The sequence below is a fragment of the Mus musculus genome, chromosome 5 (assembly GCF_000001635.26).
Source record: "Mus musculus strain C57BL/6J chromosome 5, GRCm38.p6 C57BL/6J".
In the NCBI taxonomy this organism is placed as follows: domain Eukaryota; kingdom Metazoa; phylum Chordata; class Mammalia; order Rodentia; family Muridae; genus Mus; species Mus musculus.
In genome coordinates this window covers 128,037,257-128,064,758 of record NC_000071.6, presented here as the reverse complement: position 1 = coordinate 128,064,758, position 27,502 = coordinate 128,037,257, and the positions used below count along the sequence as shown (strand labels likewise).

The following is a 27,502-nucleotide window of genomic DNA, read 5'->3' as shown; positions in this document are numbered from 1 at the left end:
CCGCACTCGTGAATTCATAGCAGATGTGGTCACCTGCCCAACATCAAGCCAGCTGACATTCCAGCTTGAAGCAGGAAGGGATTCATGAGTTCCCACTCCTAACCAAGGAACTATAGTCAGTTGATAGCTTCTAGGAGATGGAGAGTCTGTTTTTGATAACAATGTAGACCCCCAAAAGGCTCAGCATGCTCCTGTGGATAGCCCCATACCGGTGAGAATATGAGGGTCGAAAATCAGAGTAGATAGTTTTATTAAAAACTTTTTTAAGTGACATGAAATCCAATGGTGGGTAGAAAGATTGAAGTGGGGGATTATGTGAAGAATTTGGGGTTGAATATGATGAAGATGCATTGTATGAAATTGGCCATTTAAATATTTTTAAAATGGCAGACATTCTGGTTGAGACCACTGGGGTCACATGATGAAATTGTAAGCTGTTTCTGTGGACAAAAGAATATGAAGCTTGTCAGCAGCCAGGCTGGATTGGAGAAGGCTCCTCTCTGGTTCAAGGAGGAAGGCATAGAGTGAAGGGAGGCTGGTTGGCTGAGAGAAAGGCTGGAGGTCATGAGCAGGAACTCTGGAGGGAATCCTATCAAGAAGTAAAAGCTTTCTGCTTGGGAGGGAAGAGAGAAAGCCAGATAATGGAGGGTGAGAAGGAGAGATCAAGAGAGGGAGAACATGGGGATCAATCTTGGGTGAGGATGGACAGGCCACTAGGGAGGTTTGCCCATGAGTTGTTTCCTGGACACCCTTGAGTGTGGATTCCTTGGCACAAGTCATCATTGCTCACTGCATGGCTTGATCTCATAGCTATCATTGGATTAAAATGCATATAAAACAGGGTTTTTTTTATGAGATCAGAACAGGACTGAATGGTTCAGTGGATCCCACAGGTGGCTCAGACCTTGATGTGAGCCCAGCCAGAGATGGGTCACCTTGAGAATCTCATTAGGAACTGGCATGTATTCAGCTTAGGAGAAGGGCTCCCAGGAAGCTACTCTGGAATGGAAATGTGTATAGAGAAAGCTTTAGGGTCCTACTCTAAGGAACACCATGGAGAATAAGTAGGAATAGACAGAGGAGAGACTGGGGCTCGTGTGTCTTCAACAGAGGCCTGGGCTGACACTGGAGAACCTTGGATCCAAGATAACTCCTTATGATTCTGCTATGAGGCATCAGCCTTTAGCAGTACACTTATCAGCCTTGGATGAGGGAGAAGAGCCCTGGAGGATATCACTCACTTCAGCCAGGAAAATTTCAGCCATGGGTCTACCACCCACCTCCTAACCCCATTCCTCAAGTAGCTGGGGCCATACTTGCTTCCATCCTGGGGATAGATCTGGCAGTACCAATGACAGCAGATGCCCTGGAGAAGGAGCCAAAGCACATTACTGGGGGCGGGGGGCTGGGGTCACACCTGAGGTAGTTTTGACCCTGATGCAGGTCCTGTTCTGTCTTCTTGTCTAAACATGTCTCTGTAAAGTTTGGTGTGATTCAGACATTTGACACTAGGAAAGGGTATGTTCCGGTTTGTCCTGGGCTTACAATCTATACACATTCATGGGATTGAGGGAGAAACTAAAGCCATGCCAGGCTCTCTCTCCCCATTCCCTTCTCCTTTCTTCTTTGCCTTCTCATTATTCCTCATCTTCTTCCTCCCCATCATCTTCTTTATCTCTTTCTCCAACCCTAGCCCTGATCTTGCCTCCCCAGTATATCCAGCTTTCACCACCCAGAATCTTCTAAGATTTCGGCTTCTACCAGGGCTATAGACTCTGGTCTGGGGAGATTGATTTCCATGGTGTATCTTTCCCAGCTTATTTCCTTTGATTGGCATGCCTTTCATGCCTTGCCCTGACAATCCCACTGAGATCTCCAGTTCTACCAACACTGTTATGAGGTGTCTCTGTGGTTGCTTTAATGACAGGCAGCATCTTGTACATCTCAGCATATATCTAATGTCTTTTAAACTTCCTTAGCACTGATGGAATTTGTCTTCCTAGCTCAGTTCTGCCCAACACCAACACCACAGAGAACTAAGAATTGCCAATCAAAGATAGATAAATGATCCAGGCAGTGGTGGCACATGCCTTTAATCCCAGTACTCAGGAGGCAGAGGCAGACAGATCTCTATGAGTTTGGAGCCAGCCTAGTCTACAGAATAAGTTCCAGGACAACTAGGGCTACACAGAGAGAAACTTTGTCTTAATAAAAATAAGTGACTGTTGATGCAAATCTGACTTAACAGCCATGGAAATCAAGGACAGGGAGGAGATACTTCCTTCTTTAATTCTAGTCTCTTTTCTGCTGGTTGAATGCACAGCGTACAAATGACATCCTATCTACATCATTGTCTACAAGCCTGTGTGGCTTGCAGAGGCCATAGGTTTGAGAGTAGAGTCTTGGGGACCTGGCTTTGGTCACCACAGAGCCAGCTAATCCCTGCTACCATGAATCAAGTCTGTCAGGGCTTCAGCTATATATAGCTTAAGTATAAACACATCTTTCAATAAGTCACCTTGTAGTTCAGCAACTTCTTAGCATCCTCTTGCTTTCTGGGGACACATGAGAATCTAATCCTACACACAAGCCATGGAGCTTGGAAAAGGCCATGTTTGTACCTGTGTGTGCATTCCTTGGCCAGGACATACTGCACAATTATTTAGTCTCTTGGGTTGACTGCCTATACAAGAAATGCATCCTAGCTTGTTATCCTCTTGGTCTCTAGCATCCTCTCACCCAGGCTCAGTGAGGTAAACTGGTCCTCTCCTAGTCCACTCATAGTCTATCCATCCCTGGCTATTTTTTGGAACCACACAATAATCCTTTAGGCATCTGGCTCATGGGTTTTTATCTTACTTGTCTTGTGCCATAGGTTTACTAAAGAAGGCCACCTTCCCTAACTTAAAATCAAGAAATAATAGGGACACACAGGTCATCCACCTCAAAGGGGACCAGATTGCAGTTGAAAAGAAAATAATGTCATCCACTACCCTTTAAAATTTTCTAATATTTAGAAAATAGTTTGCTGAACATTCAAAATAGAAACACACACATACACACATATGCACATACACATGCATATATATACATGGAGACACACACATGCACACACACATCACACATACAAAGAGAGAGATGAGAAAACAATAAATCTTTAATATTAATTTATTTTAATAAAATAATTTAGTCTATACTAGCATGATAGAAAGTAGGCAAGGTGAAAGGGAAAGAAGTTGATTTCATATTTGTATATTAATTCACTATGACTGCAAACAGGAGCTAAGCTATTATTTAAAAGCATTGACTCAACTGAGGACTGCAGAGGCTAAGCTAGCATTGAAAAAAAGATGCTGACTTTAATAAAAAAAAAATTCCCCTTCTGAATGAGATTCAAGCATTCTCCTTTGAACCCTCCTTGTTACTTAGCTTCTTTGGGTCTGTGGATTATACATTAGAAATGAATGGAAAAAGGAAACTGGATGCGAGAGGGGGTAGGAGAGAAGGTGGGAGAGGGGGTGGGGAGGGGAATTGAGTTGAGGATCAGGTGTGGAGAGAGTGGAGAGGTCAGAGAGGGCTGGAAGAGAGAAGAGTAATTGGTGAAGGGGACACATCTCTGGGATGAGCCAGAGGCCTGGGACAGGGGAGGCACCAGATACTCTTTGGGGGTGACCCTAGATGAGACTCCTAGCATTAGGGGGAATGGAGCCTGAAGTGGCCACTTCCTACAGCCAGGAAGGACTTCCAGTGGAGGGACAGGGACGCCAGCCCACCCATAAAACCTCTCACCCAAAATTTATCTTACCTACAAGATGTGCAGTGATAAAGATGGAGCAGAGTTTAAAGGAATGTCCAACCAATGACTGGCCCAACTTGAGACTTGCCCCATGGGAAAGAGCCAACCCCTAATACTATTAGTGGTACTCTGCTATGCTTGCAGAGAGGAGCCTAGCATAACTGTCTCCTGACAGGCTTCATCCAGCAGCTAATGGAAACAGATGCAGAGACCCACAGTCAAATACTAAGCAGAACTTGGGAAGTCTTGTAGTAGAATAGGAGGAAGGATTGGGGGATCCAGAGGGGTCAAGGACACCACAAAAAGACTAGAGTCAACTAACCTGAGCCCATAGAGACTCACAGAATCTGAACCACCAACTTAAGAGCATACAGGGGCTGGACCCAGGCCACCTACCCATACATAGCAGATGTGCATCTTGGTCTTCATGTGGGTCCCCTAACAATTGGAGCAGGGGCTGTATCTGACTCTGCTGCCAGCCTTCGGATCTCTTTCCCCTAGCTGGGATGCCTTGTCTGGCCTCAGTGAGAGAGGATGCACTTATTCTTTCTGAGAATGGATGCACCAGGGCTGATTGGTACCCATGGGGTTAGGGGGAGATATATGACGGTTGGCATGAGAGGAGGGAGGGGTGCAACAGGCTGTAATGTGAGTAAATTAATTAATAAATGAAAAATGAAGAGAAACAGAGAGAGAGAGAGGAAGAAAGAAAGAAAGAAAGAAAGAAAGGAAGAGAGAGAGAGAGAGAGAGAGAGAAAGGGGGAGGGAGGAAAGGAGGGAGGGAGGGAGAGGAAGAGAGAGAGAGAGAGAGAGAGAGAGAGAGAGAGAGAGAGAGAGAGAGAGAGAGAGAGAGAGAAAGATGTTAACTCGCCTCCAAAATCTGGGCAGCCACCCAGTGCCTAACTGGACTACTCTGGATAGATTTGCTGGACACAAGATGAGGCTCTCAGTCCAAACAGCAGGGTTCCAACTGCCTTCCAGAACTCCAAAAATGAAGTCAATTGTCAAAGGGAAGTTTTGTGCATTTCCAGTTTAGGATATTTCATCTTAATCCCCATCAATGCCATAATTCCTCAGGCCTTGCAGCCAACCTCACTTTCCTCTCTGCCTAACCTCCTCCAGAGTGTGTGTTTGATGAACCCCTCAGGGGGTGTGGCTTCCAATGCCTTGCCTAGCAAGAATCACATCTTTAGCTCTACAATGAGGAAGTCGGTTCCAGCTGGTCATAGGATTTTTAAGGAAGACTCTACACACAATGCTGTGGACAGGCTCCATGATCTGATGACCCGATGATCCTGCTGCCCAGCTCCTCTCTGCACTACATTATCTTTCTTTCTAATACCTCACTGCTGGTGTCAGGATATTTAATGGCTGATTCTCACTGGGTTACACAGAGGAAAATATAAAGGTCTGAAGTGGACATACAGTGAAATTCCCATATTCCTGCTGTAGGCATCCAGCAGCCAGATGTGAGCAGGGGATCTCTCTAAAGGCATTCTTATACCCCATGCTTGCCCATGCTCAGCCATTCCAAAGAGAAGAGACACTCTGTCCTTTATAACCATGGGCTGGGGCTTCCCATGACCAGACCCTGCCACTGAAGCCACATGGGAGTACTGTTTCTATCAGTTCTTTCCACCAAACTAATGCCAGGAAGACTCATCTCCAAGATGGTGGGATACTGCCCCTGATCCAACAAATATCTCTTCCCTTTTACTCTTTTAATTTTTAAAATTTATTTTATCCTATTTTCTCTCTGTGTGTGTATGTGTGTATGTCTCTCTGCCTCTCTGTCTTTGTATGTATGTGTGTGTGCATATGTCTGTGTGTATGTGTGTGTGTCACTCTGTGCTTATGTGTGTGTGTGTGTTTATTCTACTTTGAATCATCCTCGAACTATTTTCTAAATACTACACAAATTTACAGTGTAGTGAACTTGTCCTTGGCATTTATTATACAAGCATATCAAATGCCATGCATCCATCCCTTGGAAAAGTGTGTAGGTGTTTTCCGATTTGGGACTCTGAGGAGTAACTCCCCTCAGATCACCACAGCACCTGTATTAGAGCATCTTGAACACTTTTTTCCTGAGCACAGACGCCCAGGAGTGAAGTGTCTGTGCTACATGCCAGGTTTATTTGCTCTGTTTCTCACAGGCATTTTTTTTAAATGGTTTGTGTACTCCACCAGCAGAGCATGAGAATTCTTACATTCTCTCTCATCTCTTCAATAAAACTCTGGTATCATCAGGAAGTCTTATGTGATATTTGCTATCGAAATATGAGAAATGTGAAAAAGTATCAAAGAGATACAAATGCTGGCCATATTACTTTCGCTTAGGCCCTACTACTAGCAGCATTTTAGTGGTATTTATTTAAAACTGACTAAGCTTTCACACACCCAAAGATTTTACAGAATGGCTTAGGTAGAAAGTATTGGTGATACATGTTGGTTTTATATATATATATTGGGAAATACTCATAAATGAAATTGCTATACATTCCTGGAACCCCACTTCTGGAAGGAAATTAAATCAGTACCTGAAATGCCCAGTTCATGCAGCACAATAGCCAAGGTATAGAAACAGTATAAGCTCTTATCAGTGAACCAGTGAGGAAAAAAAGGAATACTATTTAGCCTTTACAAAAGCAAGGAAAGTCTGTCATATATGGAAATATTGAGGTTCTAGCTTCATTTATGTTGCTGCGATCAAATGGCCTGCCTCAAAGCAACTTGTGGGAGAAAAGAGGTTTATGTTATCTCATAGTTGCAGGTTAGAGTCTATGATAGTAGGGAAGTCAAGACAGACACTTCATGTAGCTAGTCACATCACATCCACAGTCAGGAGGCAAAGAGAAAGGAATACATGCATGCCTATTTGTTTGCTTGTGCTTAGCTTGATTTCACTACTTTTATACATGTCAGGACCTCCTGTCTAGGGAATGGTGCTGCCCACAGTGGGCCAGCACCATTTTCCTCCGATGTTACTTAACTGGAACTAGACAATCTTCCACAGACACACCCACTGGCCAGCCCAATTTAGATGAACCATCATTGAGGCCCTCTTCCCAAGTAGGTTGCATCAGGTTAACAGTCTAAGCTAACCAGCATAATGGATAATTTGAGAGGATATCTTCACATCAAGTGAAGATAAGCCAAGTGCAGAAAGACAGGGGTGTCATTTCATGATCTGCTTGTCTGGTCTATATCATCCACTCAGGCTTCTCTCTGACCATGTGGGCATCTGCATGTCATGCTCTGATCAAAACTGAGTATGGAGCCTTGGCCCTTTCTCCTGCTGGCCACTGTTAAGCATGCTCTCTGGCTGACTCTAAGTATTCGGGCTTGCCACTTCTGCAGTAGCATCCTGGGAGACCTGGCCCACAGGGCTCTAGATCAGTGCCTAGAGAAGCTTTCTCATGTTGTTGCTGGACAGCCCATGGCTTATCTTACCTGCTAAACTCATAGCAAATTCCTATCATAGAGTTTTCCTTAGAACACTGCTATAGCAACACATCAAATATCCACAGCCCTCTTAGAGAAGGGTCGCATTTACCCTTCCTTCCGTATTTGTAAACTGGGGCACAGGGACTTAAGCAATTTGGTCAAGTGCATCCACCTAAGGGGCTGATTCAAATTTTATGTTCATACTGTCTGCCCTCACTCATGACTTGATAGTTTCTCTGAGGACCTGGGTTTATGTAATAGTCGCAACATTAAGAGAGGGAAATCTTAGAAGGAAAGGCACTTGCTGTTCCTGGCCTTCTATTGCTGAATCTTTATCTCAAATACTTCTAGAATAATATTCCTCCTCAGGTAACTAAGTTGGGTTATGAAGGAGATCTTAGAGTGCTGGTTACATTGCAGTGTTCTGGAAAGACTGTGTGATGGTCAGTCCTGGTTGTCAACTTAATATTTCTGGCAGGGGTAACCTCACCTGAAGAACTACCTTCGTCAGACTGGCCTCTGGCAATGTGTATAAGAAATTCTGACTGCTGATTGATTTGGGAGGGTCACTATAAGCAGCCCCATTTTCTAGGTAATTGACCCTGTGTAAGAAAGCTAGTTCAGACAGGAGCTTAGCATCACTGTCCTGTGAGAGGCTCCACCCAACAGCTGACTGCAACAGATGCAGAGACCCACAGCCAAAAGGTGGGTAGAGCTCAGGGGCACTAATGGAAGAGTTGGGGGAAGGATTAAGGGACCTAAAGGGGATAGGAACTCCAAAAGAAAGACCAACAGAGTTGACCACCCTGGACCCTTGGGAGCTCTCAGAGACCGAGACATCAACTAAAGAGCATTTCATGAGCTGGACTGAGACCCCAGGCACATATGTAGCAGATGTGCGGTTCAATCTTCATGAGGGTCCCTGAAAAACTAGAGCAGGGGCTTTTCCTAAAGCTTTTTCCTAAACCTGTTCCCCTAACTGGGCTGCTGTGTCTAGCCTCAGTGGGAGAGGATGCACCTAACCCTACAAAGAGTTGATGTGCTAAGGTAAAGGAATACCAAGGGAGGAACCTACCCTCTCAGAGGAGAAGAGGACTAGCAATTGGGGAGGAACTGTGTGGGGGTAACTGAAAAAGGGGGGGCGATTAGGATGTAAAATGAATGAATTAATGAATGAATTAATTAAGAAACTTAGCTCAGCATGAGCTTTGTGGATGAGCCACTAAACCTCATCCCTGCATGGTTTCTGCTTCAGTTCCTGACTTGGGTTCTGGCCCTGACTTCCCTCAGTGATGAACCATGACCTGGAAGTATAAACTGAAATAAAAATCTTCCTTCCTCTAAGTTGCTTTGGTTCCCAGCATTTATCACAGCAACAGAAAGGAAACAGAGCAGGAGGCCTGTTCCCATGGGGATAGCTTGTTCTTTGATTACAGAGGATGGATCAAGCACCAAACTCAAGTATGTAAGAGGTATCCCTTTCTGTCATTGTCATGTTCATGACTTCAAGGTCCATTTATCTATCTACTGTGTCAGTCAACCCAGGCCTGTCTGACTCACAGATGTGTACTTGTATGAGCACCCATTATTGAAGACTACTAGGAAACCCATTTCCCTCTGAGGCCCTGTGCGGTTGCGTCTCAATGCCTCCCTCCCTGAGAGGCCTCTCCTGGTACTTTCTGGCAACTTCCCACCTGCCTTGTGTTTGGAGATGCAGGCTGTTCTCTCCTTATCCACTCCTAGGATTTCTGAAAATGCTATAATTTATCTAGATGTCTCTTGTAGTGGTGACAAATACCGTTTCTATAAACCTCAGGGTGGAAGAAACCAGTAAGGGAGGCTTTTAATCCTGCCTTCTCTGTTCAGTTACAACCTTCCTTTGTACAAAGGGAGCAAGGTTTGGATGAGAGGGGGGAAAAACAAGGAAACAGAAAAAGACAAATTTTGATATAAAATACTATTACTTTGTAAGAATTGCTGTTTCTAAGAATTAGTGATTTGCTTGCAAAATGCTTCTAAATGTTTAAATTGGTTCCAGATTTTAGAAAGCTCCCGCTTTCTAAACACATGGTTATAGCATGAGTAAAGAATAAAAAATGTTGCCCTCATGAAGTGCCTATTACACTGAAGAAATAAAACTAACCTAACCGTGCCTCTAGCCAGCCAGTCAATCATTCATCTTTATATCCATGCACCCAGCCATGTAGAAATCCATCTATCTCTCCATGCATGCATGTATGTATGCATCCATCAATCTACCCATGCATCCATCATCCCATCCACCCATATACCCATCTATCCATCATGAATCTATGCATCTATTCACTTATGTTTCCATCTATCCATCCATGCACCCATCCATTCATCTATCCATGCATTTATGCATGCATGCATGCATGCATGCATGTATCCATGCACATGTCTCTATACCCCTCTTTTTCTGTTCCCCAAATCTTTCTTATCTCTTTCCCTCCCTCTACAGGGAGTTATGTGTGTTAGCAGTAACTAGGTAAAGCTAAGTGTCAAGAGAATGCTGTAGTCAAGGTATAACTTTCTGTTCAGTGATAGAGAAACTTTATTTTGGCATTGACCTAAGCAGATTTGCACGTGGAAGAAGGAAGATGAAGACAGAGGAAATGAATGGCCAGGGCAACAGTCCTGGAGCAGGCCTGTACATGGTGTGGTTGTGAGAAGGGTAATCCAGTGTAGGTTCAGGAGAAGTGATAGGAGGTATCATACAAGATGGGCAGGAACAATAGCCAATGACCAGACCATAAGGCAGTTGCTGAGGCAAGTTACTGGGATCGAAGCTTTTAGCCAGAGTGAGGAGAAAAATAGCAGGCATCTGATGGGAGTCAGCATGATTCAAATCCACATGCCTGCTGTCTGGGCACTGAGCCATAGAGGCCACATGTAGAAGCAGGATAACCATTGTATACTGTCAGATCCAGGAAGGCAGGGGTGACAGAAGGTGGTGGCATATATTAGGACCTGGATCTGTTTTGTCAAGCAGAGCCCTGAATGAGTTACGCACAAGGCATCTGCTGTCCATGGCTCTAGAAGACAAGAGCCGACCTAGCAGCTGGCATCTCTGGTCTTAGCCCAGGCACGACAGCTGTGAAGTATAATACAGCACATCTGGCCTTGGGAGAATCTACAGAAGAGGAGCTGGGGGCTGGGGTGGGAGAGAGCCAGGCAGTGTTGTGGGAGGAGCACGTGCCAGGCTCAGGAGACTATGTAGAACCCATCCCTAGATAGAGTGACAGGGAATGCTTTTGACCACTGATGGGGACACTGGAGGAGCTGCCCAAGTGTTGAATAAGACAAACCAGATGGCAACATCCCACCCTGTTCCATAGATGCAGTGCCATTCTTACCTAAGACAGGAGGGAGCAAGGCTGGGCTCTGCAGTTGTTGTCATCAGGTCTCACAATCACCCAGGGCTTTTTCCTCTCTAAAGAGAATCTCCCCTTGTCCTACAGGTGGCAAGTACTGAAACTATCATTTTCTGCTGAAATATTGTCCATAAAAATACTTAATGTAGTGCCTGGAACAACTCAGAACTTAAGCTATTCAAGTTTTTTTTTTTTAAGTTTGTTTTTGTTTCTTTAATCACTTGCTTTACTTCCTTTTAAATTTGTGTGTGTGTGTATGTTTTAAACTTGTAAGTAAAAACCAAAAGTATGGCATTTAATGGAAACTTTTGACATTTAATAAGTAAATGCTTCACACACACACACACACACACACACACACACACACACACACACACAACTCCTTAGTCACCCGCTATTATTCATGGCCAAAACCCCTTTCTCTAGGACTTTAGGCATATAGTATGTAGCAGCTAATTTTACGTGTAAACTTGATGGTGTGTAGGGCAATAGAGAAGTGTCACTCACTCTGGCTTGTCCTTGGGGGCATTTCCAGAGATGAACTATGAGAACTCTGACTTATGGATGGACCAATCTGTCAGTAAGTTTACAATATGATAGAATTATCAAGGGGTAGTGAAAGGCAGAGGGCCAGTCCCAGTTAGGGGAAGTGTGTTACTGAGTGAGGGGTGCTCTTAAGTTTATCTGACCCTTGCCCTCTCCTGCGTGCCTTTCTTTTTGTTTCTTGGCCACCATGATATGAACTGCTGTGTTCTTCCAGTGGCCAAAGCTCCTAAAACTGTAATACTGAATGCATCTGTCCTCCCTTGGCTTATTCTGTTGAGTATTTAGTCATGGTCACACAGAAGAGGCCAACACACAATCCTTAATTATAATCACTCAGAGCCCCCTGTCCTTGCCTATAACTCAGGAGCCATCCATCCAGTCTCTTTTTCTCTCTTCCAGCATCTGTCCTCTTATGTCCTGGCAACTGCTCCACTCTCATATATGAGATCAACATTTTCAGCTTCATCATTTAAGTGAGAACATGTGGAGATAGTTTACCTATACCTGGTGTCTGTCTGTCTGTCTGTCTGTCTTCCTGCCTTCCTGCTTTCCTGCCTGCCTGCCTGCCTGCCTTCCTTCCTTCCTTCCTTCCTTCCTTCCTTCCTTCCTTCCTTCCTTCCTTCCTCCCTCCCTCCCTCCCTCCCTCCCTCCCTCCCTCCCTCCCTCCCTCCCTTCCTCCCTCCCTCCCCTTCTTCCTTTCTTCCTTCAAGTGTTACTCAGCCTCATCCATGTCATTGCAAATGAGAAGATCCATTCTTTCTGCAGCTGGGCAGTCTCTGGTTGTACATGGTGCGTACAATCTTGCTATTACCCCGTTCATCAGGTCAGTCAATGGCAAGTAGGCTGATTCCCAATCCTGGTCATTAACTGTGAATGTTACTGCAGTGAATAAAGAGAGTAGGTGTCATTTCCACTGAAAGCTTTACTTCCCTTGCCTGTAGACCTAGCAGTGGGGCCACTCATGATAGACCAGCTATGTTTCCTCTTGGTATGTGTTTTTCTTCGATATTATCTTTTTATTAATGTCATACAATGAATTTTGACCCAATCCACTCCAACTCCCAACTCCTTCCAGTTATACCCCTACCTCCCTACCCATCCAACTTCATGTCTTTTTTTTCCTCCTCTTAATTAATTGAGACCAGTTTGTGCCAATATACTCTTGGGTGTGGGGCTTTCACTGGAAAGTGGCCAGCCTACCAGGGTGCCACACTCTTCATGAAAACTGACTCCCCCTTTCCTAGAAGCTATCACTTGTGAATAGCTACTTGGTAAGACTTTCTGCTCATCTCCCCTCACCAGGCTGACATTTGGTCTGATTTATACAGGTTGGTCTGAGTTTGTACAGGTCTTGTACAAAGTCTGCAGGTCCACTGTGACTTCATACTTTATGTCGGTGAAGAGCATCCCTACTGGCTAGACTAATTCACACTCCCACAACGTAGTATGGGGTTCCCTTTGCCTGCATTCTTGTGAGCACTTGTCAACTTTACTCTTTGGTGACAGCCATTCCCACTACAATGAGGTGACATATCACTGTAAGTTTTTATGCAGTCTCTGAGGTTGGCTGATATCGATCTCCCCCACCCCCAGCATACCTAGTGGATATTTTGTATATGTTCTGAGAAATGATGACTTAGGTCTATTGAGATTTAGTTTAAGGGGGTCCCCTGTGCCTCACCCGAGTAGGATTCATATGTTGACTCGTTTGTCTGGATACTACACTTCTCTATAGTTCTCCTGAGCTCTTCCATCATCTGCTCCTCAGACTGTAACTGTGTGCATAGGAACATCCCGCTCAGCTGGTACACATCCCACCAACTACACTTGTAGAGTTGAGATTAAAGCGCTATCAATCACACTATACCCCTAAGTTTGGGAGTCTGTTAGTCATGTGGCCTCATGACCAGGTGGGAGTGAGGATCTGCTAACCCTTTTCAGTCAAGCACCCTCAAAACTTGGTCCAGGATGACAAGCATCAAGTGTTCTTGCAACTTCATGTTGGTGTGGATCCTCAGAGCATTGGAAGCAGCATTCCCAAGATACACAAAGGTGGATTCTGGACGTCAGCCGTAGGACAATGTCTTCCCGATGTGCCCCACTATGCTGTTGTCAACCCTAGCAGCAATCTGGTTGACCTTTTCAGCAAAGATGATCTAGAAGTTAGGTAAGACTTATTTTCAGATATATGTATTCAAATTGTGTGTGTGTGTGTGTGTGTGTGCGTGCGCGCGTGCGCGCGCGCAAGAATGCAATGTCCACAGAGCTCAGAAGTCAGTATCAGATCTCCTGGAGCTGGAGTTATAGACAGTTTCCAGGCATGAATTCGGGGAACTTAACTCAGATTCTTTTGCAAGAGCATCTATCATTCTTAACCACTGAGCCCTCTCTCCAGTCCCTGCTTAGGAATTCCTGAGTCCATATCTTGTCAGCCACAACATTGCAAAGCAGGGAAATCTACTTGGGAACTCGGCTTCTTTTTCATTCATGTCAAGGATTTGTTCTTGCGGGTTTTTGTTTGTTTGTTTGTTTGTTTTTTGAATGTCCAGGTGATTAAGATGCCATTGCATCCCAAGGTATTTGAGGAGGCTCACCTGGACAGTGAATTATCCAATTTAGGCACTGATTTAAGAACAATCAACCTAAAAGAACTGCTTTGTAAACAACTCACAAATCGCTTCTTTGTCTCTGATTACGTCATGTACACCCCATTCCCTCCATCAGCTCATTTTGATGGTTTGTTTTGTTTCTGCTTTTGTCTGAGTGGATTTTTGTGGTTTGGCAGGAAGGTAAAATCACTGAGTATTGTATGCTGTTTTTTCTGAGGTGTAAATGTCCTGTGGAGAAATCTCAGTTAATCTTACCAAGGATTGAAACACTGTAACTAAAGCAGAGACCACACAGAAACTGTGGAGAGCTGCGGAGCCTTCCACTGAAACTTAATACCTGGAAACTCAGTGTAACAATTAAAGCCAAACCGTCCCTTTTAGTAAACTCAAGATCTCAACGCCTGCCTGTCGGGTCATAGTCACTTGAAACCCAGTATTTCATTTTCCCTTCCACAAGAAATTTACAAGATTTACGTTCCCCTTAGCATACTGGATTCAACATGATGGCATGTTCTGGGTTTTGAGGGAGTGAGTTTATTAAGTACATAGCGAGCAAACGTAAAAGAACAAATGTTCGGTATCAGGTAGAGAGAGGCAGTCATAGATAGAAACCTATCACCACACCAGGGGCTTACAACATCCAGCAGACGGTGACTGGGGAGGTTGGGGTATTCAGGGGGAGGTCCTGGATCAGTTCCTCTCTGTGACTTAGCATCTGGTCTCTCTTCCCTGCCTCAGATGTGGCTGCTTACCATACCTTTATTGCAAGGATTTTTATTTTATTACAAATGACAAATATTTTTATTAACACTCTGGGAATTTCAGGCAATGTATTTTAATCATATTCCTCCCAGGTCTACTCCCCACCCCTCCCCCACTTAAATTTTGTCTTTCCCTTTAAAAAAATCAATAATCCATTCATGATGATTTGTGCTGTCTGTGTACTTGTAAATGTGAGGTCTTCCATCAAAGAGTGGACACCTGGGTGCAAAGTTTTTCAATCGCCTTATCGGCTTCTGGCCTTTTTCTCTCTCCTTTAAAGAACCAGGGAACCAGCCTGACCATCAGAGGGGTTTGAAGGAGATCAAGGAGGCCCTTCTTGCTCCCAGCGTGTTAACAGCAAGTTTAAACAGGAAGTAACAATTTTCAATGTAATAGTTTGCACATCCATATCCAAGCTGTGACCCAGTGTGTAAAAAAAGACTCGAGAGACCATATACCACACTCTCCCGTGTACTTGACGATCCAACATGTCAGAGCAGAGACAAAAAATAATTAGTGGTTGCTACTGGGAGTCATGGGTGGCTGTCCCTCAAGATTACCAATAAGCTGACATCACAGTTTGAACAGTTTACTTACAAATTTTGCCACACCCTTGACATGGGTTAAGTCATGGTCAAAGTATGTTGTATTCAAAAGCTTTTAAAACCTGATGTACAGGCTGGAGAGATGGCTCAGTGATTAAAAGCACTGGCTGTTCTTTCAGAGGAGCTGGTTTCAATTCCAAGTACCCACGTGGTAGCTCGCAACTATCGATAGCTCTAGTTCCAAGAGATCCGGGGCCGTCTGCTGGCTTCTGTGGGCACTGCACACATGTGGTACACACACACACACAAACATACACCTACACAAACACACATATACAGATACATTTTTAATAATAAATCTTTAAAATAATTTTAGAGAAAAGAATGTGTTTTTCCTTGTGCTATGAAATGAATCCTTCAAAAATAGATGTCAGACTCAAGAGTGTAGCAGGCAGGAAGTGTCTTTCCATAGTCAAAAATGCAATGTAGTGTTTCTCATGAGAGTCAAGGGGAAATGTGAAGGAAAAGACAGTGTCTCTTGCTGAGGGAATTTTGTCATGATCTCCTTCAGTCACAACCAATGCGATGTATAAAGATCTTCTTGGAGAGCCATCCATCCACACACAATGATGCTTCTGCATCTCCTTAGGGTGTGTGTGGGGGGGGTGGGTATCAATTGAGTGGTCTGATGCTGGACAATACTATTTCATTCATAATACTCAGTATTCATTTGCATACATACATATTCATGAAAATGATAAACAGGTCTTTGTGAGAACAAGTGATCAGAATGACTTTATGCAAAGCCCCCAAAATGGTAACTATTTTTGCAGTCAACAAATGTCAACCAGAAGATCTGCCCTCTGTAACTGACAGAGATTAAAGGAATTTGGGACATATAGTCTGTTTGCTTTTAATGTACTATTCTTTACCCTTAATGGCTCTGGTTCAAATGGGCATACAATCACATGAGTGTATATGTAGTAGTTTGAGTTGTAATGTGTATATGTGTATGGGTACACACGCACATGTGTTTCCTTGTTTTGAAGCCAGAAGTTGATAGTAGGTGTTGTCTTAGTCAGGGTTTCTATTCCTGCACAAAACATCATGACCAAGAAGCAAATTGGGGAGGAAAGGGTTTATTCAGCTTACACATCCCACATTGCTGTTCATCACCAAAGAAAATCAGAACTGGAACTCAAGCAGGCCAGGAAGCCTCCAGGAAGCATGGAGGCCATGGAGGGATATTACTTACTGGCTTGCTTCCCCTGGCTTGCTCAGCTTTCTCTCTTATAGAACCTAAGACTACCAGCCCAGGGATGGTACCACCCACAAGGGGTCCTTCCCCCTTGATCATTAATTGAGAAAATGCCTTACAGCTGGATCTCATGGAGGTATTTCCTCAAGGGAGGCTCCTTTCTCTGTATTAATACCAGCTTGTGTCAAGTTGACACACACAACCAGCCAGTATAGGTGTCTAGCTCAGTTACTTACAACATTGTGCTTTGAGACAGTATCTCTCTCTGACCTGAGTTCACCTTGTAGGCTATACAGGCTGGCTACGGAGCCTCAGGCTTTCCACACCATCCCTACCTCCCAGCACAAGGGTTACAGACACACTGTCACACCCAGCTTCTTATGTGAGTTCTGGGGATCTAAACATGTTGTGTTTGTGCAACAGATAGCATATTGGCTGAACCATCTTTCTCTAACCCCAGAAAATATATTTTATATATAAAGATGAGGATGCAGTAGGCATTTGGGGTCCTTGTCAATGGCTATGACGCTGAGCGAAAGCAGGGACTGGTGTTTACATCCTGCTAGTGTCTGACCCATATTACTGCACCCTAACTCCTCGCTGCCGGTCACAGACCCCTGCTTCCATCTCAGAACACATGGAAAGCAGCATCTAGAACCAGTTGAGTGACCCGTCCCCACCTGTGGAAGATACTGGCAGTCAAAGGTGGTGTCTCTTTCCATCCAGCCATGACATTGGCTCCAGGCAGCTACTTGCGGTCCTCCATATTTGGCTCTTGAAATGATTCCCACTTGCTGACCATGGGCCTGAGGACCTGTTACCCAAATGAGAGTCCCATGCAGACAAGGTTTTCTATGATGAGGTACAGTGGCTACAGACGATGTTCACAGTTGAGGGATGCTTTTGTGGCTGCCATTTATTACATGGCAGCTCCACTAAGCTTTAGCTTTAATTCTATCTTTGAGAGCCCTGTTTACGTCAATGTACAGGAAATGAAAAACAAAGGAAGGAAATTATCAAATGATGCATTTCAGACTGAAAATGTCATCCACATCTGTCTAAAATGCGAGTGAGCCTTCCTGATTTTAGTAAATTGAGTTTGACTCATCTTTGTGGCTTAAAAGTTGCTGTGTGTTTCCTTCCAGATGTATGCAACATGGGCTGAATTCTTTCTTTTAAAAACATCTGTATAGAACTTGACAGTATAGCCTTTACCATAGATCATTTCACCATCCACCTCTTGGAAGGCTATTCCTTTCTAATATTTTTAGAAACTTAAAATAGTCTTAACTTATGATTCTGTATGTGTGATTAATTTTATTTCTGTGGATAGATATCTGAGTGAGACTCATAGTACAAAGAAACAGTCTGTTTTTTTAAAATAAGTTTATTTTATTTATGTGTGTGTGCATGTGCCCATGAGTGCCTGTGTATGTGCACAAGTATGAGCAATTGCCTGCAGAATCCAGATGTCATAACCCTTGGAGTTGAAGTTACTGGCATTCATGAACCAGTGGATGCTACTTTGTGCTTGTTTCCTGTATCAGCAGACAACCACTGAGCATCTCCCGGGCGTTTATTCCTCTCCAGCATCTCTTCTTCTGAATAATGCCTGCCTCTAATGCCTCAGTTACTTACAACATTGTGCTTTGAGACAGTATCTCTCTCTGACCTGAGTTCACCTTGTAGGCTATACAGGCTGGCTACGGAGCCTCAGGGTTTCCACACCATCCCTTTGCTCTGCGGAGTCACTGGTCTCTTCTTTCCCTTTTCCTCAGGACTCCCTTCCCATCCTTGCAAAGTACCACCCACCCCAAAACAGAATCTTTGGTTTTCTTTGTGGCAATTTCCACCAACAAAAGCAATTTTAATTAGACAGATACTGCTTTCTAGATTCTACCTGTGGAATTTCCTCCTAACTAAATATGTGAAATTTCTCTTAAAGTAAAGAGAATTAGTGGGAAAAATTAACTTGACTGTGTGGTTTGGTTCACTGAAGTTAGCATGAATTAATTTTATAGTTAAAATTTAGCTTAACATAGAAGATAACATAATATTTGGCCACAAAAGGACAGGCAAAATGATTGGGGAGAGCAATGGAACTTTGTTGTCTTTATCATCTGGACCACATTATTGGGTTTGGGAAAACTCACAGATGCACAGAAAAAAATAGTAATTGAAAAAAATGTACTTAAAAAATGGAACTTTTCTGCACTTTGACAGTAGCTCGAGATTAAATGACAGTACTTGCTATTGAATTCTGCACACAAGTAAAAACATCAATATAAAAAGTTAGCAAGTCAGAAGTAACAGTGTATCAAAAAGGTGGCGACTTGTGTCATCTTGGAATATCCCAGCCATCCTTTGCTTTCTAATGCTGTCAGAAACACAATGACCAAAACCAATTTGGGAGGAAAAGGTTGACTTGGTGTACATGTTCTAACCACAGTCCTCACAGAGGGAAGTCAGGTCAAAATTTCAAGGCAGGAACTGGAAGGCAGGATCTGACTCAGAGGCCATGGAGGAATGCTGCTTACTGGCTTGCTCCTTGTGATTTGCTCAACCTGCTTTCTTATAGCACCCAGGATTACTTGTCCAGAGATGGCCCCACCCAAGTGATCTGGGTCCTGAGACATGAGTCATTAATCAAAAAATACCCTATGGGCCAGTCTGACAGAGACACTTTCTCATTGATGTTCCTCCTACCACATAACACTATTTTGTATAATGTTGGGTGGAAAAACAAACAATCACCAGAAACAATGTAGGACTTTAGTTGGAATTCATCAATGGAAAATCTGGGCCAATGCCCCCTACCCCAAGGGTATGGATCCAGGAGTCAAAGCCTTAGCACTACTGTGGTTTGAAATCCATTGTTATTGTGGGCTGGAGAGGGTTGAGTTCTGAAGTCTGGGATACATAGACAGGCTATCCTGGAATCCTGAGGCCCATAGAGAGTTTCACTTTATCTCCCCCCCTGTTATAAAAGTCAACAATCAGAAATGTCTGTAGACATTTCCAGATATCGCCTGGAGGGGGCCTGCCCCCAAGGTTAGGTTCACTGGGATAATATGATTAAATTTCAGAATAAAAGGAGAAAATATGGCTGTCTCAGTTGGATAAAAATCACCTCATACATTCCAATGCTGTGCCTTTATCTTTAAACAGTACATGGATTGTTCCAGATGCTAGGCAAATGGAAGTGGAGGCATGAGCTGGTTGAGGACCACTCTATAGTCATCAAATGGGGGCATACTAGATATGGACTCACAGACACACCTCTGGGAGACCCTTCTAGTTAGCTATTCTGTTTTGGTATTAAGCAGGGTATAGAAGTGTTCAGTAGCCTCAGTGGTGTTCCTTGGTTCTGAAGAGGCAGAAGGTGAAGTGTCTTCTGGGAACTTTCACTCTTGTCGTTTTGCTGTGTGATGAGAGTGCCTTGTGAATCTCTGGGAAGCAAGGTCATTATCCTTCATAGCTTCTTGCATATTCTTCTCTGATTGATAGACACACAACCAGTCTGGCAATGGGCATGGCTCAACCTTCACTCACCACAGCTGTCTTGGTGGCTAAGTCAATCCCATGCCATTGTCTCCATTTTCTTGACAGGTCTTCAATGGGGCTCTGTGGCTGACAACCTGGCCTCTCTGATCTCAAGTGGTTGAGGTGGGAAACATAAGCCTATAAACCAGTCTTCAGACTGTCAAATGGGCGTTATGTATGGCATATGACCAGTCATCCTAAAAATATTAGTGGCCAAGATAACTCCAAATAAAAGACAGTCTCTCTCTCTCTCTCTCTCTCTCTCTCTCTCTCTCTCTCTCTCTCTCTCTGTGTGTGTGTGTGTGTGTGTGTTGATGTGTGTTGATGTGTGTGTACATGTCACATGACTTCAGATGCTGTTCTTCAAGAGATGTCTACTTTGTATTTTGAGGCAGGGTCTCTCAATGGGACATGAAGCTTACTGTCTGGCCAATGAGCCTCTGGGATCCTCCAGTCCTCAGCTCCTCATTGCTGGGATTACAAATGCACTCCACCATACCATTTTTTTTTACACTGAATAGTGGGGGTTAATCTCAGGTCCTAGTACCTTCAGAAGAACTTTACTGACTGGGTCATCTTCGCAGCCCACTTGTAATATTAAAGGACCATAATACAGTACATTAGTCCCTTCACTATGTGCCGCCTTTTATCCAGAGACAACAGCAGTGTCCCTATGTATTCCACTGGAGCCACAAGGGGCCAGAACACATTGCTTGAGGCTGGGCACTGGAGCAGGAAGGAAAATGACAAATCTATGACAAGAATGGGCACCTGGCCCAGGGTCAGAGGTTTGGTGTGAGCTGCACATGAATACCCACAGATGATGGGTGCTGTGCATCCAGAAAAGCCTGGAAGACAAATTGGGAAAGGGCTTCACCAGACAGCAGAGGCACCTGTTAAGGGACATAGGGATATCTGATTTCATTTAAACATTGCCAAATGGGTACATGTATACAGATGCCCCACGTGTCCCCACTAATATGCATTTCAGTTAATAGAAGTTAATTTTAATAAGAGAGCTAACTGAAGAATGAAGAGATGACTCAGTGGTTAAGAACACTGGCTGTTCTTGCAAATGACCTGGGTTCCGTTTCCAGCACTTTCCTGGTGGTTAAGAACATCTGTAACACCACTTCCAGGGGATCTGATGCTGTCTTCCTCTGGTCTTTGCTGATACTGCATGCATGTGGTACACATATGTAAGGACAGTCAGACAGACATGTAGGAAAAACTCCCATACACATAAAATAAAAAATAAATACATGAAGAACTGACCCTTCTATACTTTTCTCTGCACTCTCACTGTAACAGGACTATGGCCCTCTGATAGCTCTGGCAAATATCTGTATCTACTGCTCCTGCTAACTGGTCCTTACCAGCATCTTCAATCCTGCCCCCCATCCCACCCCCAGGCCTGGGCACAAGTGCATCCATCCCTTCATGATCTCACATGTGTCCATCATCAGGGACCATCTTACAGTGTGCCATCCTCTCCTGACATCATGCAGATTTTTGTAAAGACACTAGTCATTGGCATAGGACCTACCCTAAGACCACACGACTAGTTCCAATCATGGTTCCAAGTAAGGTTATCTCTTGAGGTTCAAGTAGATGTTAATATTCAGAGGCCATTGCTTGGTGGAGGTACCATGGTCCTGAGCAGAGCAGGACTGCTGAGCAAAAAGTAGCCAGTAGCAAGCCTAACCTCCATGGTCCTCAAGTTCTTGAGACAAGTGAGTGTGTGCTGGTCACTGCTGTCTCAACCCCTTTAATATCTGGTCACTAGATCTCACAGTTATAGTTCTGTGTCTGGTCACACTTTCTTCCTGCCATCCCATTGAACTTCACTTGTTAACTAGAACCTGTCACAGCAAGAGAGTTGGCATAGAGACCCTTGCTTTCTCTCTGTTTTTATAGTCTGTGGACCAGCCCAGGAAATGTTGCTATCTCCATGCAAGATAGGTGCTTCCTCGTCTGTCATAACTCTCTGAAACCCTCATAGACACACCTCGTGATGTGTCTCCATGGAGATTCTAAGTCAAGTGGACAGTGAGCCTCCGCCATCACAAAGCCTATTATCAAGAAGATGAGAGTTAACTGTTGAAGTACGTAGAAATGGGAAATCTACTCTATCAGTGAGAGAGGAAACAGTAGAACTGCCTCATGGCCTCACTGTCCTCATGGAGAGAACACACAAAGAGGAGACACCTCGGGATCTTGGAATTGTTCTGTCCCAAGAAAAAGAGGCCACCTATGAGCCCATTAATGAATGAATGGATACAGAAAAGTGGCTGAACAAAATGAAAAACGTTTCATCCTTAAGAAAAGGGGAAGACATGCCTCCTGCATCACCTCTGATGACCCCAAGGGACATTATGTTAAATGAAATAAACCAGGTACAGAAAGTAATACTATAGCATCCTGTGCAGACTCTGGGTATACAGATAATGAAGTCATGAAAAAGAAAACAGAATGGCGATTTTCAAGAACTGGGGTGGGGAGCCAGGATGGTTGAAAATGTAAATCACATACGGAATCAGTTCTAGACATATCTTGACCACTGAGTCACCCCTCAGCCTGAGGACCCTCTGAGGTTTAGCAAATCCCACTGTTGGCTTGAAATCTGCTGAGAGTAGATCTCTGGTATTTCTGTTATGTGCAAGTGTACACACACACACACACACACACACACACACACACACACACAAAACCAGCTTCTTTGTTACAAACTCGTATACCCAGGGCATATGAAAACACATCACACATTTTAAATCTACATCATTCTTTGTCAGCCATTACTTTAGCAAAGCTGGAAGACACGACACGGCTTCTGAACGAGGGGGAATCAGACCCTCTCTCGTTGCTGAGCAGGGAGTGACTTTGCCGTGAAGTTAACAATGATCATCACAGCCTCTCGGCTTCTTCACAGGTCCCTCCTTCACGTAGCACATAGCAACTGATAACTTACAATGTGCTAGATACTCTGAAATTATAATGAGCCCGGAGCCACTTCTTCCCTCACAAAGAAATCTACATAATGAAGGCTATAACCACAAAGCCTGCTACACACTAATCAGAGAAAGGTATACAGCAACAGGCATTAGAAAGAAGGCCCTGGCATCCTGCCTTATGCCTAGAGGTTCAGAGGGTCCTTGGGGTGAGGGATGACACAGTAGGGATGACTCAGTGGGAGTCATCCCAGCAAGCGAGGTCCTCCCCCGACTTCTTCTGTCTTTTTAATAAAGCATAGCCGTGAGGTGTGCCTATGGGTGGACGTGGGTTGTGCTCCCGCTCAGGGGTGTGATGAAGTATTGTGATTTCATTTAGATGCCCTTGTTCTGAATAGCCGTGGAGTGGGTTACATTGTGAATTCATGGCCAGCTAAGATGTTAGTTATGATAAGTTGGGCAGCTTTCTATGCAAGCAGTAATTATTCCTCTCCGCGTGTCTCAACAATGCACCGCCCAAATCCCAAACCCCGATGATAGATTTCTCCATATTGTTTCAATGTCGGCCTCTTAGAGTGGGTAAACTTCCCAAGGTCAAGATTTCTTACCCACTTTGTACTTAGCCACATAGTTGGCAGGCGATAAATACTCGCAAGACTTGTAACCTTGAGGAATGAATCACCACCCTCAAGACAGTTGTCCCCAGGAATCGTGACTACTAAGAAGGAGGACAGATTTTAATCATCTCTCACACCAACCTGGAGTACCCCAGAGCCAGAAAATCACCCCAAACTTTCAAACTAATTGCATGCACAAGGGATTGGGGGATGAGATAGCCTGGGGTCTATAGGAACTTTCAATCTCAGACTAATGATATTGGACAATTGTATAGAAAGTTTCAATCGTGAACTACTGACTATTGCTGACTGAGAGGTGAGGAGTGTATCTGATATCATTTGACTTTCTCTGGTAGGGACTGGGTGCTAGTTCTTGAGAGTGGAGTTGCCACCTGCTCTCCCCACCCTGGGGGGAGTCAATGTTCTTTAAGTAAGAGGGAAAAGGAAATGGATTTTGGATAACAAGTAATGATGTTCTTCAAAGAGAGTTCCTGGACAAACAAAGCAATTCATTGTATCTGGGTGTGTTGGCTAGAGCCCAGTCCTGTATTCCAAACTCTACACTGGCAATTGAGAGTTCAGGGTGAATTTTAACGATACACACTTTATCTTTGTTCCTTTGGAATGTCTGTGACTTGAAGTCTTCTGACATGCTGACTCATTGTTCTATGTCTAACGAGCTGCTTTTAAAAAACAAATCAGACGCAGAAAAAAAGTTGTGTGATAATGATACCATATTTGAGTGACGTTTTCACATTCGGTGATTTCTAGATTAAGGGGAAGGGTGGAACACATGTGTTTGAATGTGTTTGTATAGAGTAGACAAATGATCTCAAGAAAGAAATAAGATAGATAGTAACTGATGGGGAATGCTAGAGGATTGAGGGGCCCCGTGCGTGGCTGATGAGAGGGGAGCAGAGCAGCTGGAGCCTGGAAAGGAGCGGGTGCAGTTACCCCCAGAATCCCAGAACAGCACTTGGATCAGAAATGCAGGTCTGGCTGGGAGCTAGTGAGGAAAGAAGTGGGCTAATGGAGAAGAGGCTGCCAGAGTCCTGAAGGAAACAGGTGCCCAGCTGCCCACAGCCACCCTACACTGCACATGAGTGTGGCAACAGTTAGACCATCGAGAACAAGGAGAACACAGAACTGAGGAGGAAAGAGAGAGGCGCTGTCTTACAGCAGATATAACTGCGCTGAGTACCCTGAGATATCCAGGAACCACTGCAAGAAAAGAAGAAAGGATAATTAACAGGACAATGAGTTTATAAGCATTGCCATAAACTTTTATAGCTCTTTGGTAAAAATAAAATAGTAACAGTGTTACTTTTAGAATATCAGAAAGACATTTGACTTAAGTATAAACCTTGTTTTTTTTTTTTTTTTTTGGTTTTTCAAGACAGGGTTTCTCTGTATAGCTCTGGCTGTCCTGGAACTCACTTTGTAGACCAGGCTGGCCTCAAACTCAGAAATCTGCCTGCCTCTGCCTCTGCCTCCCAAGTGCTGGGATTAAAGGCGTGCACCACCACACTCGGGTTTAAGTATAAACTTTTAATTGTGAAAACTGCTAAGCATCCTCAAATGTAACTCCACCAAATTACTAGAATGGGAAAGACCTATGGATAATGTATTAGTCAGGGTCTGCTAAGTAACAGATTTTATACAATGAGTCTGTCTGTCTCTGTCTCTGTCTCTCTCAAATATAAATATATGCAATAAATATAATACATACTATATATTGGTTATAACATGTGATATATTATATATATTATATAATGTATAACTTGTAATATATAATAAAATAAATATATAATATATAAAATATAATATATAATTAATATAATATAATATAAAATATGTGTAATATATATAGGTTTTATATACTATATGTAGGTCACACATATAATATATATGGGACATATCCTGTATATCATATATACCAAATATATACCCCAGATATGATATGATATGATATGATATATGATATGATATGATATGATATGATATGAGGTATAGTAGAATGATTTACAGGCTGTGGTCTAGATAATCTAACAATGGCTTCTTAAGAATGGAAGGTCCAAGAATCCAGTCTACAGGGCTAGATGTCTTAGCTGGTCTTCGGTATACATTGCAATCTCAAAGAAGTAAACTGTAAGGCCAGCAAAAGACTGGATGTTCCAACAAGGTGAGGGCAAGAAGGCAAAGAGCGAAAAGCTTCCTCCTTCCACGTCCTTAGATAGGCTTCCAGCAGGAAGGCATGGTCCAGATTAGAGGTATGTCTTCCCACCTTAAAGATCCAGATTTGACGTGGCTCTTCCCACTTCAAATCAAGCAACAATCCCTCACAGGTGGGTGTGCCCTTTCATTCTGGGATTTTAGTTCATTCCAGATGTAGTCAAGTTGACAACCAAGAATAGCCACCATAAATAACAATTCCCAATATTGAGGCTGGAGACAGTGCTCACAGGTTGAGTGCTTTCTGATCTTGAAGAAGCCCTGACTTCACTTGCCAGAACCACGTATGATGGTTACAACCACCTGTAATTCTAGCTCCTCTAGGGCATCCTTCCGGCCTCCGCAGGCCCTGGATTTGCATGCACATAAACACAAACACACACATGAAAAATTACATAACATCCCCCAAATGAAAGTCTATTCTGGGAAAACAAGTGACTTCCCAAATGTAAGTGTATGTATAAGAGAAAAATGGTTTAACAAATGTGTTAGGAGTGAATTACTTCATTATCTGAAAGTAAGGAAGACATAGCTACTTGCGTCTCAGTGTTTCATACAGCAAATATTGTCCTAATGCATGACATAAACGAATACAGGTCAAGAATAAAACCATGTTACAGGAGCATAAAACACATAAAAGCTGAGAAATAATGTTCTGCTCCTCAGACAGCTGCAGGCGAGCCCACCACATTAGGTGCTATGGATCAATAGCCCTAATTTTAAAAAGGGGCCAGAGATACATAATTTGCAGGAAAAAAAACATGATAAAGGGAGTTTTGAAAGGACTGTTTATATTATTCCAAACATGGGGAAAATACAGAAAAAAAAAAAAAAGTAAAACTGCAGCTAAAGGAAGCACTGTGACCAATGTCAGGAAACAGGATTAACTGCCAGGAGAGAGGGCCTCTATTCATCTTATTCTATTTCCTCGTGTCTTACACAATTCTTAAGCATTTATCTGAAATTCCTTAGTAAAATATTTTAATTACATAGCGTATCTGGGAATGTATGTAGCTCAGTGGCAGAGCGCTTGTCCATTGTGCTCAAGACCCTAAGTTCCATCTCCAGCATGAAACCCAAATAGCATGCAAAAATCTCAGTTTTCAAGGGCGGGAGAGATGATGGCGTTTAAGTACCTTGCTGTTATTGCAGACAACCAGGCTTTGGTTCCCAGCACCTATATGATGTATCTGATGCCCCCTTCTGGCCTCCACAAGTATTGCTCTCATGCGCACACATACACATGGACAAAAAAAATTAAATATTGAAAAATACTCTTTAAAATAATATTGATTTTCTTTGGCAACTAAAGAACATACCACAGTTTCTCACGTTGAGATCTATAATTACCTATGCCAATTATATTAAAGGTTATTAATATATTAAAAAGAAAGCAATTGTTAAAAGTTAATTAAAAATTTAAAAGAGCTGCATCTAGAAGTACAATCAATACACGTGCTTTGTTATCGATATCGGGAGTCAGACTGGAGAGATGGCTCAGTGGTTAAGAGCACTTGCTGCTTTAAGAAGACCCGGGCTCAGTTCTCAGTACCCACGTGGTAGCTCACGAACATCTGTAACTCTAGTTCCAGGGGATCCAACACTCTGTTCTGGCCTCCACTGATGCCAGGCGTGTGATGCACAGAAGTATATACAGCCTAAATACCCATGCACATAAAGTAATAACAAAAGTTTAGTGGTTAAGTATTTAAGTGAGGACTAGGACTTTCACTTAAAAACAAAAACAACAAACAAACAAACAAAAAACTTCAAATCTAGCATTAGATTCTATTCCTGGCAACAA

At 43.4% G+C, this 27,502-nt stretch overlaps 1 protein-coding gene across 1 annotated transcript in view; it reads left to right on the top strand.

Moving 5' to 3' along the window:
- The window catches only part of Tmem132d (transmembrane protein 132D), a 649,587-nt gene that overhangs the window by 368,319 nt on the left and 253,766 nt on the right, over positions 1–27,502 (top strand). The window lies entirely within an intron of this gene.